Source organism: Taudactylus pleione, unplaced genomic scaffold, assembly GCF_031769625.1.
Source record: "Taudactylus pleione unplaced genomic scaffold, aTauple2 ptg000622l, whole genome shotgun sequence".
Lineage (NCBI taxonomy): Eukaryota > Metazoa > Chordata > Amphibia > Anura > Myobatrachidae > Taudactylus > Taudactylus pleione.
Window position 1 is genome coordinate 246,437 of NW_028285024.1, and position 12,905 is coordinate 259,341.

Below are 12,905 nucleotides of genomic sequence, written 5' to 3' on the forward strand. Positions count from 1 at the left end.
CTTACTCAGGAATTACTAACCTCATCACACGCAGTGAATACACAAGACTGAGAAACCATCTGTAACATGGAGTACCATCACAGACTCACATACACTTACACAGGCTCTGACCTTACTCAGGAATTACTAACCTCATCACATGCAGTGATTACACAAGACTGAGATACCATCAGTAACATGGAGTACCATCACATCCTCACACACACTTACACCGGCTCTAATCTTACTCAGGAATTACTAACCTCATCACACACACTGATTACACAAGACTGAGAACCATCAGTAACATGGAGTACAATCACAGCCTCGCATACACTTACACAGGCTCTGACCTTACTCAGGAATTACTAACCTCATCACACACAGTAATTACACAAGACTGAGAGACCATCAGTAACATGGAGTACCATCACAGCCTCACACACACTTACACAGGCTCTGACCTTACTCAGGAATTACTAACCTCATCACACACAGTGATTACACAAGACTGAGAGACCATCAGTAACATGGAGTACCATCACATCCTCACACACACTTACACAGGCTCTGACCTTAATCAGGAATTACTAACCTCATCACACGCAGTGAATACACAAGACTGAGAAACCATCTGTAACATGGAGTACCATCACAGCCTCACACACACTTACACAGGCTCTGACATTACTCAGGAATTACTAACCTCATCACACGCAGTGATTACACAAGACTGAGAAACCATCAGTAACATGGAGTACCATCACATCCTCACACACACTTACACAGGCTCTGACCTTACTCAGGAATTACTAATCTCATCACACGCAGTGATTACACAAGACTGAGAAACCATCTGTAACATGGAGTACCATCACAGCCTCACACACACTTACACAGGCTCTGACTTTACTCAGGAATTACTAACCTCATCACACACAGTGATTACACAAGACTGACACCCTCAGTAACATGGAGTACCATCACAGCCTCACACACACTTACACAGGCTCTGACCTTACTCAGGAATTACTAACCTCATCACACGCAGTGATTACACAAGACTGAGAGACCATCAGTAACATGGAGTACCATCACATCATCACACACACTTACACAGGCTCTGACCTTACTCAGGAATTACTAACCTCATCACACACAGTGATTACACAAGACTGAGATACCATCAGTAACATGGAGTACCATCACATCCTCACACACACTTACACAGGCTCTGACCTTACTCAGGAATTACTAACCTCATCGCACGCAGTGACACAAGACTGACACCATCAGTAACATGGAGTACCATCACATCCTCACACACACTTACATAGGCTCTGACCTTACTCAGGAATTACTAACCTCATCACACGCAGTGAATACACAAGACTGAGAAACCATCTGTAACATGGAGTACCATCACATCCTCACACACACTTACACAGGCTCTGACCTTACTCAGGAATTACTAATCTCATCACACGCAGTGATTACACAAGACTGAGAAACCATCAGTAACATGGAGTACCATCACATCCTCACACACACTTACACCGGCTCTAATCTTACTCCGGAATTACTAACCTCATCACACACACTGATTACACAAGACTGAGAAACCATCAGTAACATGGAGTACAATCACAGCCTCGCATACACTTACACAGGCTCTGACCTTACTCAGGAATTACTAACCTCATCACACGCAGTGATTACACAAGACTGAGAAACCATCAGTAACATGAAGTACCATCACAGCCTCACACACACTTACACAGGCTCTGACCTTACTCAGGAATTACTAACCTCATCACACACAGTGATTACACAAGACTGAGATACCATCAGTAACATGGAGTACCATCACATCCTCATACACACTTACACAGGCTCTGACCTTACTCAGGAATTACTAACCTCATCACACACAGTGATTACACAAGACTGAGACACCATCAGTAACATGGAGTACCATCACAGCCTCACACACACTTACACAGGCTCTGACCATACTCAGGAATTGCTAACCTCATTACACACAGTGATTAAACAAGACTGAGAAACCATCAGTAACATGGAGTACCATCACATCCTCACACACACTTACAGAGGCTCTGACCTTACTCAGGAATTACTAACCTCATCACATGCAGTGATTACACAAGACTGAGATACCATCAGTAACATGGAGTACCATCACAGCCTCACACACACTTACACAGACTCTGACCTTACTCAGGAATTACTAACCTCATCACACGCAGTGATTACACAAGACTGAGAGACCATCAGTAACATGGAGTACCATCACATCCTCACACACACTTACACAGGCTCTGACCTTACTCAGGAATTACTAACCTCATCACACGCAGTGATTACACAAGACTGAGAAACCATCAGTAACATGGAGTACCATTAAATCATCACACTCCCTTACACCGCCTCTAATCTTACTCAGGAATTACTAACCTCATCACATGCAGTGATTACACAAGACTGAGATACCATCAGTAACATGGAGTACCATCACATCCTCACACACACTTACACCGGCTCTAATCTTACTCAGGAATGACTAACCTCATCACACACACTGATTACACAAGACTGAGACACCATCAGTAACATGGAGTACCATCACATCCTCACACACACTTACACAGGCTCTGACCTTACTCAGGAATTACTAACCTCATCACACACAGTGACTACACAAGACTGAGACACCATCAGTAACATGGAGTACCATCACAGCCTCACACACACTTACACAGGCTCTGACCTTACTCAGGAATTACTAACCTTATCACACACAGTGATTACACAAGACTGAGATACCATCAGTAACATGGAGTACCATCACAGCCTCACACACACTTACACAGGCTCTGACCTTACTCAGGAATTACTAACCTTATCACACACAGTGATTACACAAGACTGAGATACCATCAGTAACATGGATTACCATCACAGCCTCACACACACATACACAGGCTCTGACCTTACTTAGGAATTTCTAAGCTCATCGCAGGCAGTGACAGCTGTATGGCATCGCAATGGCTGATTTATGCACGCACCTGTAAGGGCGTTCATACGCACTTGCACGCCTGCGTTTCGCTGATCACCCCCGTCACCTCCCCCAAATGGTACTTCCTGTCAATCACTCTGCGATGGGTCTTCGTAGTCACTGCGATCTCAGTCCCGATCACAGTGGAGTCTTTGCGCACGTGCTCTGCGATGCATACGCATCCATAGAATGCAACAATCCAATTGGCCGATTGCGTGCCTATTTGCGGTTGCAATCGCTAGTGAATCAGGCCCTTAGTATAGAGATGCTCGGAATTGTGATAGCACCTGAGGGCGTCACAATACGAATGTGCGCCATTATTTTATCATATTCTCTGCATGCAAATTCGCAACAGCAACAGCGACAGCGTACTTCTCAGCCCCCTTGTAAGCTGTAACAGCTCTATATAACGTTTATTAGCGCTTAGCATATCTGTGCCATGTAGTAAGTGTATTATCGCTCATTGAAGTCAAAAATGTTAAACCAAAGAGTTTTGCTTTGCTGGGCAATGTGTGCTGGCCATAGTGGCCGGGGGTACTGCCAGCTGGCAGCCAGAAACATGTCTGCAAAAGGCCAAATGAGTCCCTGCAAGTAGGATACAGAAAGTGTCAGTGCTCCTTAGTAACAGCAGCTCGGTGACTGGTGTTTGTGAGAGTTACCAGGGCTGCCAGTGATGCCTCTAGGGAATGAGGTGCCAGGGAGAACCTGACTCTGGTTTGTGCCCTGAGCAAATGGCAGTAAAATCACTCCTGAGCTGAAGTATTGTCATGTTCAGGACTTGTCTGCCCTGAGGTCGGCTGGGCGTGGCTGCAGAGGAAATAAGGAACTGAAAGCTGTCAGGGCTCTCCCCGAGCTGGCACATACGAGTGACTGCATGTGATAATGTAAGTAAATATTTATAATTATTACTACTCAGTAACACAATCCTGTGCCTGGTGGGACTGTCAGCGCTGCAGAGATCTGTCGCTACTCATTAACCACTAAACATAACAGTGCAATGTATAATATGATGGATTCTATTATTTAAAAAACAACCCCCTAATCCGGCTGCTGACAGCTCTGCCGGGCCCGGGCCCCATTGGTGAATGGCCAAATCGGGGAGGTGTGGTCAGTCCCCCTCCTTACAGCACCTCTCTCCCCCTCCCCTCCCGCACACCACGCAGAGAGAAAGAGGACTGTGGACCTGATTCAACACAGGACAGAATTGCTGAATCCGTCCTTGCGATTATGGTAATGTAGCAGGAGGCATCACGCCCCCTACAAGCATTACTTATCCGAGCTGCCTTGTCCAACGCTGCATCGGATAATCTGCGAGAACATTGGCGGGCTAAGTCACACAAGCCGCCCGCCGCAGATGAGAGAAAGAGGCCAGGAAATCTCCATCAGCCGACAGAGATCCTGGCCTCTTCCCTCCCACCCAACAGCGGCGAAACGGTTCCGTTTTGGGAAACGGAGGCCGTCGCCACCCTCTCCCGCCCACAAACACCAATCACTGACAGCCTGCTGCCACTCTTCATGCAATCACACAGGACCCGTTCTGCACACTTGGGCCAGGCACCTGCGCAGATTCCCGAACATCGGGAATCTGTGTTCAGCTGTGCACTAGCGTGTAATCAGGCCCTGACTGTGTGTGTGCTGGGCTGGGGAGAAAAGCCTCTTCTGCAGCAGTCAGTACTCTCTATCCATGCCCGAAGTAGGGATGGCCATCGGTGATTACCATCGATAGCAGAAAACCATTTATGGTGAACCATCGATGGTTTGCACCACTCGATGGCCATCGTTGTTGAGGTGTATGGTGGCCAGCAGGCCAATCAGAATAGAGGACAGGGCTTAGCAAGATGTTGGGGGGTGGGGTTAAGCTCTATGCCATGGGAGGGAGGGGAAACCATCGGTCCTAGTCTGCCATCTGCTATTGATGCCAAAACCATCAGCCATCATTAGTTAATCATCAATGATAGTTAACTATCGATGGTCGATGGCTATCCCTAGCCCGAAGTACCACATCGGGGGCAGTGGGGGTCTGCAGGACTCGGGCCCCTGCAGGGTCCGTCCAACAGGCCTGGGCCCAGGTAAAGAGTAACCACAGCCCCCTCTCAGCGCCTGTGCCCCTAATACAACGTTTCCCAACTCCAGTCTTTAAGGCCGACTAACAGTGCACGTTATACAGATTTCCCCAGTAACACAAGTGAAATAAGCGCCATCTGTGGATTTTTTTTTATGTGTCAGCCAGTAATGATTACACCTATGCCCCAACTAGGAGATCTGGAAAACATGCACTGTTAGTGGGCCATGAGGACTAGAGTTGAGAAAACACTGTGCTGGTGCCTCGAAGACATCTCCTTTTTCTCAGCCACAATCTGCAGAGCTTCTGCTCCTTAATCTACAGTACAGTGGTCGAAGTGCGGCGGTATACGGCGGTATGACATACCGCCACTTCCCGGCCCCACTTCATTTTAGATGCAGAAGTGAATGTACCAGCGCTGGGATCCAGTATGGGATCCCAGCGCTGGAACAGCAGCGGCAATGTGTAGAGATGTGTCCCGCAGGGGACACATCTCAATAGGGGCAGCGGAGGCGCTGACATGTAGCCGGGACAAAGTACCTGGTCTCGGCTGCACTGTAAGCACCACTCACCGGGCGGCTGCCAGCCAATCACGAGGCTCGCAGCCGCCAGCCAATCACGGGACTCGCGGCCGCCAGCCAATCGCAGGGCTCGCAGCCGCCAGCCAATGAGAAGCTGCCAAATGGCAGCTTCTCATTGGCTCGCAGCGGCGCCAGATAAATTGCAGTGAAGACCAGAGGATCCCGGTGCCGGCGGTTCCACTCCAGCAGCGCAGGTAAGAGAGAATTAGGGGAGGGTGTGAGAGAGGGAATAGAGAGAGGGGCAGACAGAGGGAGGCAGGCTAACCATTGTAGGGGTTGAAAGAGAGATGGAATCAGTAAGGGCAGGGTGTGAGAGAGGGGAGCAGGCAGGGAGAATTGTGAGGGGGGGGCTTGGGGGGGTTAGAAGTACAATGGGGTGATATGGAAGCAAGGGCCCATAGGGGGGGGGAAGCTTCAATCTCCATACCCCCACCTCTAAATTACCACTTCGAGCACTGCTACAGTATATAGAATACATCAGCCTGCGTTATTGGTTATTGCACATGTCACTGCGAGCGGCCCAGGACGAGCAAAGTCAGGAAACTGCTACAGGGTTCTGCAGAAGCTACTACAAAGGGAATTTCATGGGGGTCACAATAAAAACATTTCTTGGATAAATTTTATTACAGATATTATATAAACCCGGGATTGTTTATAGTTTCGTCTTCAAGTCCAGAGAGTAAATTTACTAAGGGTCGGTTTTGGTTCCATTTAAATAGAACCAACATCCTCACAAAATCCACCAGAGTTTCTAATCTTTAGTAAATACCTGATTGTCAAAATCACCACAAAATAGAATGGAATTGAAAATTGACCCTAAGGGGTAAATTTACTAAAGTGAGAGTTTTTAGAAGTGAGTTTTAGAAGAGATGTTGCCCATAGCAACCAATCAGATTCTAGCTATTATCTTCTAGAAGGTGCTAGATAAATGTTAAGTAGAATCTGATCGGTTGCTATGGGCAACATCTCTTCTAAAACTCACTTCTAAAAACTCTCACTTTAGTAAATTTACCCCTAAAGGTGAATACACACCTGAAAGATATATCTGCAGATTGAGTGATCTGCGGATATATCTTTAGATGATGGTCGTTCATACACACTGAACGGCCATCATCTATCCAGCAGCCGCGGGTCCCGCTTGCAGAGAGGCGGATCCTCCCCATACCTGCCGCTGTGTATTGCCAATAGACAAATACAGATATATCTGTCTCCCGGCTGTGCAGCGCAGCCAATGCGATATGTCTGTGAACGACGCGGTTCACAGACATATCGTCTGTGCACACTGGCCGACGGCCACCAGATATATTGGCCGATCAATTGATCGGCCAATATATCGCCCAGTGTGTACCCAGCATTAGTGAATTTTGCCTCAGGATCCCTCCATATGAGTGTTACCTTTACTATAAGTGATAAAGAATGTGGACTAACCAGCAGAAAGAATGTGTTAGAGAATATCTTTACCTCAGAAGTAAGAGAGAAGGGACACAGTCGCTGACTCGGGAGGATAAATGCAGTATTTGTGCCATAAAGTTATATAAGCCATAGAAAACATACTACAGCATATAATACAAATGCAAAGACAAGTACAGTAATTAAGTGCAATAGAGGGTCATGTAGGAAAGAGAAAATGTGCGCGTTTTAGCATAAAGAACACGCGCAGAAGCGAATGTTTGCATTTTTGCATAACTCTGTCCGGTTCTCAGTCAAACTTATATCGGCCAGATCTGTCCTTCCCTAAAATTGGGTGTTGGGTGTTGCCCTAGTATACGGATGTGAGTAAGGGAAAGTGGGCATCCTTATGTCAGGCAGTGATCGCAATGCACATATTTACATAGCACCGGTGATATCAGCAATTGCGGTGCATTCGTAAACGCAGAATTGCGTTTCTTACTGAATCAGGCACTTACCTTCGTGCTGAGGCTTGGCTTTGTCCCTACGCTCCTCAGCTGGGCCACTAAGGAGGAGGAGTGTGGGGGTCGGGGGTGGGGGATGTCAGAGGTGCCGCAAAGGGGGGTGGGGGGTGGGTCAGCGTTGTCACGAGAGGGAAGTTGGACAACAGGGGATGATGGAAGAGGAACAGGAAAGAAGCAGGAGGGGCCCAGGAGAGCGAGCACTGGCCCCTGTGTGTCTTAATGTGACCCGGTGTTTGACTTGGAAAGGGTGTCAGTGGGAGGGGCTTCAGCTGGACGACCCCTGTAACAGCACAGCAGCTGTTTAAAAAGTTTTAATAGTTGCTGCTGCCCTGTTTTTCTGTTCCTGATCCTCGGGGCCCCTCTAATCCTTGGGGCCTGGTATCGGTGTCCCCTTTGTCCCCCCCTGTCGCCAGGCCTGCTGGTTATTAAGATACAGGTGAAAAAATGTGTAGGGTTCCCCTATATTTTATGAACCAGCACCAGGCTCTGTTGAGCCGGTCCTGGTTGTGGAAATATAGGGAAAAAAATTAGTAAGGGTCCCCTGTAATTTCTATAACCAGCCTCGGACTCAGTGGCATAACTAAGGGGGGTCGAGCAGGGCATGTGCCCTGGGCGCCGTAGGACCGGCGGCACAGGGGGGGCACCGCCGGCCATGGTACCGGCCCACCCTAGTTAGGCAGTGTAGCGCCGACCGCAGTGTGTGCGGTCAGCGCTACACATTTACACAGGACCGGCGCTAGGCTTCCCTGCGTAGCCGGTCCTGTGCTGCACAGCCGAGCCCCTTCCCTCCCGCTGAGTGCTTGCCCAATAGCGCCAGGAGGAGGGTGGGAGGTGGGCGGGCTTAGGCTGTGCTAACACACACATCACCGCCAGCTCGGCAGCGATGTGTGTGTTTACCAGCAGCCAATGAGAGTCAGACGACTCTCATTGGCTGCTGCTGCACACACATCACCACCAAGCGGCAGCGATGTGTGTGTGAATCAGCAGCCAATGAGAGTCAGACAAACTCTCATTGACTGCTGCAGCGCCCACTGCAAGAGCCGGGCTGGAGCTCACTTATGAGCTCCTCCTTCCGGCTCATGCAGTGGGTAATGGGAGAGACGATGCTGATGCTGAGCGCGCCAGCCCGGGAGGACTGACATGCCGGAGCGGTGTCCGGAGCCGGAGCGTGGATTCAGGTAAGTGTATCTTTTTTTTTTTAAAGTCTGCACTACTGGGGTCAGAAACGGGGGATGGGGTGGCTACTGCTGGTGGCACCATTACTGGAGGGGGACCTCTACTTGGGGTGGGGCATCACTGGTGTCTACTACTGTGGGGGTACTACTGGGAGGGCTACTACTGGGGGAACTACATCGGGAGGGGGAACCTCTGCTGGGGACTACTACTGGTGGGGAAACTACTACTGGGGGCACTATATAAGGGGCTTACTACTAGGGGCACTGCACTGGGAAGACCACTACTGGGGGCAATAATAGGAAGGACCACTACAGGGGCACTGTATAAGGGGCACTGGATAGGGGGGGATCACTACTGGGGGCACTGCATGGGGGGGACTACTGCTGGGGGGCACTGCATGGGGGCACCATTATATAAGGGGCTTACTGCTAGGGGCATTGCACTGGGGGGAAACCTACTGGGGGCACTAAATAGGGAGGACCACTACAGGGAGTACTGGATAGGGGGGATCACTACTGGGTGCACTGGATAGGGGGGGTCCACTACAGGGGGCACTGTATAGAGGGGATCACTACTGGGGCACTGCATGGGGGGGACTACTGCTGGGGGCACTGCATGTGGGGGACTACTACTTGGGGCACCACTATATAAGGGGTATACTGCTAGGGGCACTGCACTGGGGGGAAAACTACTGGGGGCACTAAATAGGGAGGACCACTACAGGGGGCACTGGATAGGGGGGACCCCTACAGGGGGCACTGGATAGGGGGGATCACTACTGGGGCACTGCATAAGGGGGAACACTACTGGGGGCACTTCATAGGGGGGACCACTACATGGGGCACTGCATTGGGGGGGACCACTACTGGGGGCACTGAATAAGGGGAACTAATGGGAGGTTGTATAAAGGGGACCACTACTGGGGGTACTGTATAAGGGGCACTACTATGGGCCTGCATAAGAGGGACCACAACTGGGAACATTGCATACTGGGGGTACTATATAAGGGGCACTACTGGGGTTAAGGTGCATATGGATAGGAATGTTCTGAGTGACGATAAAGGGGGGGTGTCATGTCGACATGCCCCATTTTTAAGTGACAACGCCCATTTTTCAGTGCGCGCACAAGGGGGGGCTCCTTTTTCAAATTCGCCCTGGGCTCCAAATACCCTAGTTACGCCACTGCTTGGACTCTTTCTAGAGGGGGTTTACGCCGGCCAAAGCATTATATCTGACCGCTATTCAGCCCAGGGGAGGTGGGGACTCCCTGGTTCCCCCTCTCCAGGGCACCCCAGGCCTGGGCCTTGGTGGTGGGTGCTGGATTGATTGTGTAAATATTGCTGCACATTTGAATGATCTATCAGACGATCCAACCCAGGAGAGAAGTATAAACCTAGGTTTAAGTTTGTTCTAAACTGATTACAAGCTCTGGTATAAACAGCCAGCAGTGCAAACAGCTGATAAACTCCCCGGAAGTCTGGGCTGTATTCCTGCAAGAACCTGCCAGTGATATGGTGTCTGTGTCATGAAGTGCAGCATGATGGAATAATTTTAAATAACTTTACTACAAAGTTAGCTATGGGACAAAAGGATGTTCTTTGAACTGAACATTACAAAGTGTCTTTTTTATCAATTTTTTCTTTTTTATAAGCATGCTTATTTTACAGTTATTAAATAAGTGTTTGTAATAAATGTGTTTTTGTGAATAGGAATATCATAAAGCATAACATTCATTGGGAAATTAAGTACCAATTAGATTGGAAGTATTGTGCAACACCTAATTAATTTCATGTGTGAATTAATTGTTTTTTATTGAATAAATTGAATATTATTCCTACTATTTGAATAGCGCCTATCACTTCTTGTTTGAAGTTTTTTTCTTGATTGTGTAAATGTGTGAAAAAAATGAAATTAATAATTATTGTCTTTTACTGGAGAACTAGAGGTCCCAGCAAGCCTCCCCCGCATTCTGGTACTTGGAGAACCACAAGTACCAGCATGCAGGTCATTAAGGGCCCGCTGTTACCTCTAGTTCACCTGTAAAATAAATATTCTAATAGCCACAAGACACACACACACCGTGAAAGTAACATTTTATTTAAACATATATGCACACTCACACTCACACATACTCACCAATAATCCCTGTAGCCAACCATGTCCACTTGTCTTGTAGCATCCACGTAACCTGTAAAGAAAAAATCTATAATCACCTATTCCTAGTGTAGATCACATCCTCTTCATTCCAAGTAGGCAGCCAAGGGGTTAAAAACAAAAAAAAAACGGACACCCCAAACCGAGTCGGACAGGAAGAAGGGAATGTGTTTACACATACACTTCCTCCGCGAGAATGATCGGGACCAGCGTGACTCCTGTAAGTACAGGTGTTGGCAGCCAATCAGCAGGCACCTCCTTAGGAGCTGCCCGCTGATTGGCTCTGAGTGGTCAGCCTGTCTGTCGAATTTTCCCCCATAGACTTCAATGGTGGGAAAGCGTCATTGAAGTCTAGGGTGGGAACCGCTACATTGTATCCTATGATGGGAACCACAAGGTTCACCTCTACAGTGGTGTCCCAACCTCACATTGCACCTGGTGCGGGCAGGGACGGGGAGCCTGTACTGCACGTGGTGCAGCCGTGTGTGCGGCAAATAAGGGTGCGTGGCTTCTCGTATGGGTGTGGCCTCACTGATGGGGGTGTGGCCTCATGGCCCGAACCACCATTTTTTGTAAAACTGAGGGTGCCGGAGGTGCAGGCTGCCCCCAGGGACCAGCCTGTGTGAAGTGCCGGCTCCCTCACTGTGCTAGGAGCTGAGTCCAGCACCCGGCTCCTGTCACTGAGGGGGAGCCAGCACTTTGGTGTCACCCCTCGGCTGGTGACACCCCCTGCACCCCCCTTGTGATGCCAGTGCACCTCTATAATAGTGCATACACACGTAGTGATCAGCCATACGATATCGCTGGCACCCTGGTGTGCTGGATGATTGATCTCGATCACCCAGCACACTACATACTTACCGGCGACTGTAGCAACCCACGATCAACGATCGCAGTTCCCTATAGTAACTTGCTCGATATCGAGCAAGTTGACCGGCATGCCCGGCCGATGGACGATATCGTCCATACATGGCCGCGCATTGCTGGTCGATGGTAAGTTGGTAGGGTCCTTTTAAATGAGCAATTTGAAAGATAATGGTGATGACAACGATATCGTTATCGTTCAAATCGTTCTTTAAAATCGCTACGTGTGTACGCATCATTGATCTTGTGGTTCCCATCATAGGATACAGTGTAGCAGTTCCCACCGTAGTTCACCATTAAAAGACAATATTATTCATTCTTTTCACACATTTACACAATCAACCCAGCACCATATGCCCAGGGGTGCTGGGGATAGCCCCGGGCTATCAGCCTAGGCCTGGGGTGCCCTAGAGAGAAGGAACCACTTTATTGGGAGTCCCCACCTCCCCAGGGATCCCCAGCCTGGGTTGACTTACACCCCCTCTAGAAAGAGTCCGCTGCTGGTTATGAAAAATACAGAGGACTCCTACTCTTTTTGTCCCCTGTATTTCCACAACCAGGACCCGTTCAATAGAGGCTTGTGCTGGTTCTTAAAATAGAGGGGAACCCTACGCATTTTTTCTCCCTGTATTTTAATAATCAGTCATATATACGACTTGATTCTGCACAAGATCAAATAGGACATAAATTATATAATAGATCCCAACATATTAGCTGTTCTGACACAATACATTTAGTGCAGCTCTTGGTTGGTGGTGCTCCCAAATTTTAAGCATCTAAACTTTTTATTTTTCTATTCTTGCCAGAAAGCAAGGAGAAAACAAAAAACAGCACTTCTGGAGGATTTGAGTTTCCCTGTAATGCTGATAGCAACAGGGACCCCCTACCAACAGACAGAACAGTGTCTCTAAAATCTTCCTTGTGACAATTAATAGTTCTTCCACTCCCTTATTTTGTGTCTGAAGCAGCTGAATGACATGGAAGGATAGAAATGTTAGAACTTGACACTATTGTATCAAAATTGTATCCAAGTAGTTTGTACTTTATCTGGGTTTTTCATTTCTAGGAGCTAAGACATTTGTCATACCAAGGGCTCTATT

The 12,905-nt window shown here is 48.4% G+C and overlaps 1 protein-coding gene across 2 annotated transcripts in view; it reads left to right on the plus strand.

The window, feature by feature from the left end:
• The first annotated feature begins 3,901 nt into the window (after window positions 1-3,901).
• The window catches only part of LOC148479321 (uncharacterized), a 50,686-nt gene continuing 41,682 nt past the window's right edge, over window positions 3,902-12,905 (plus strand). For both annotated transcript variants that reach the window (XM_088454610.1, XM_088454612.1), the window contains exon 1: window positions 3,902-3,939. The gene's annotated coding sequence lies outside the window, so the exon portion shown is untranslated. The remainder of the gene's footprint in view (window positions 3,940-12,905) is intronic.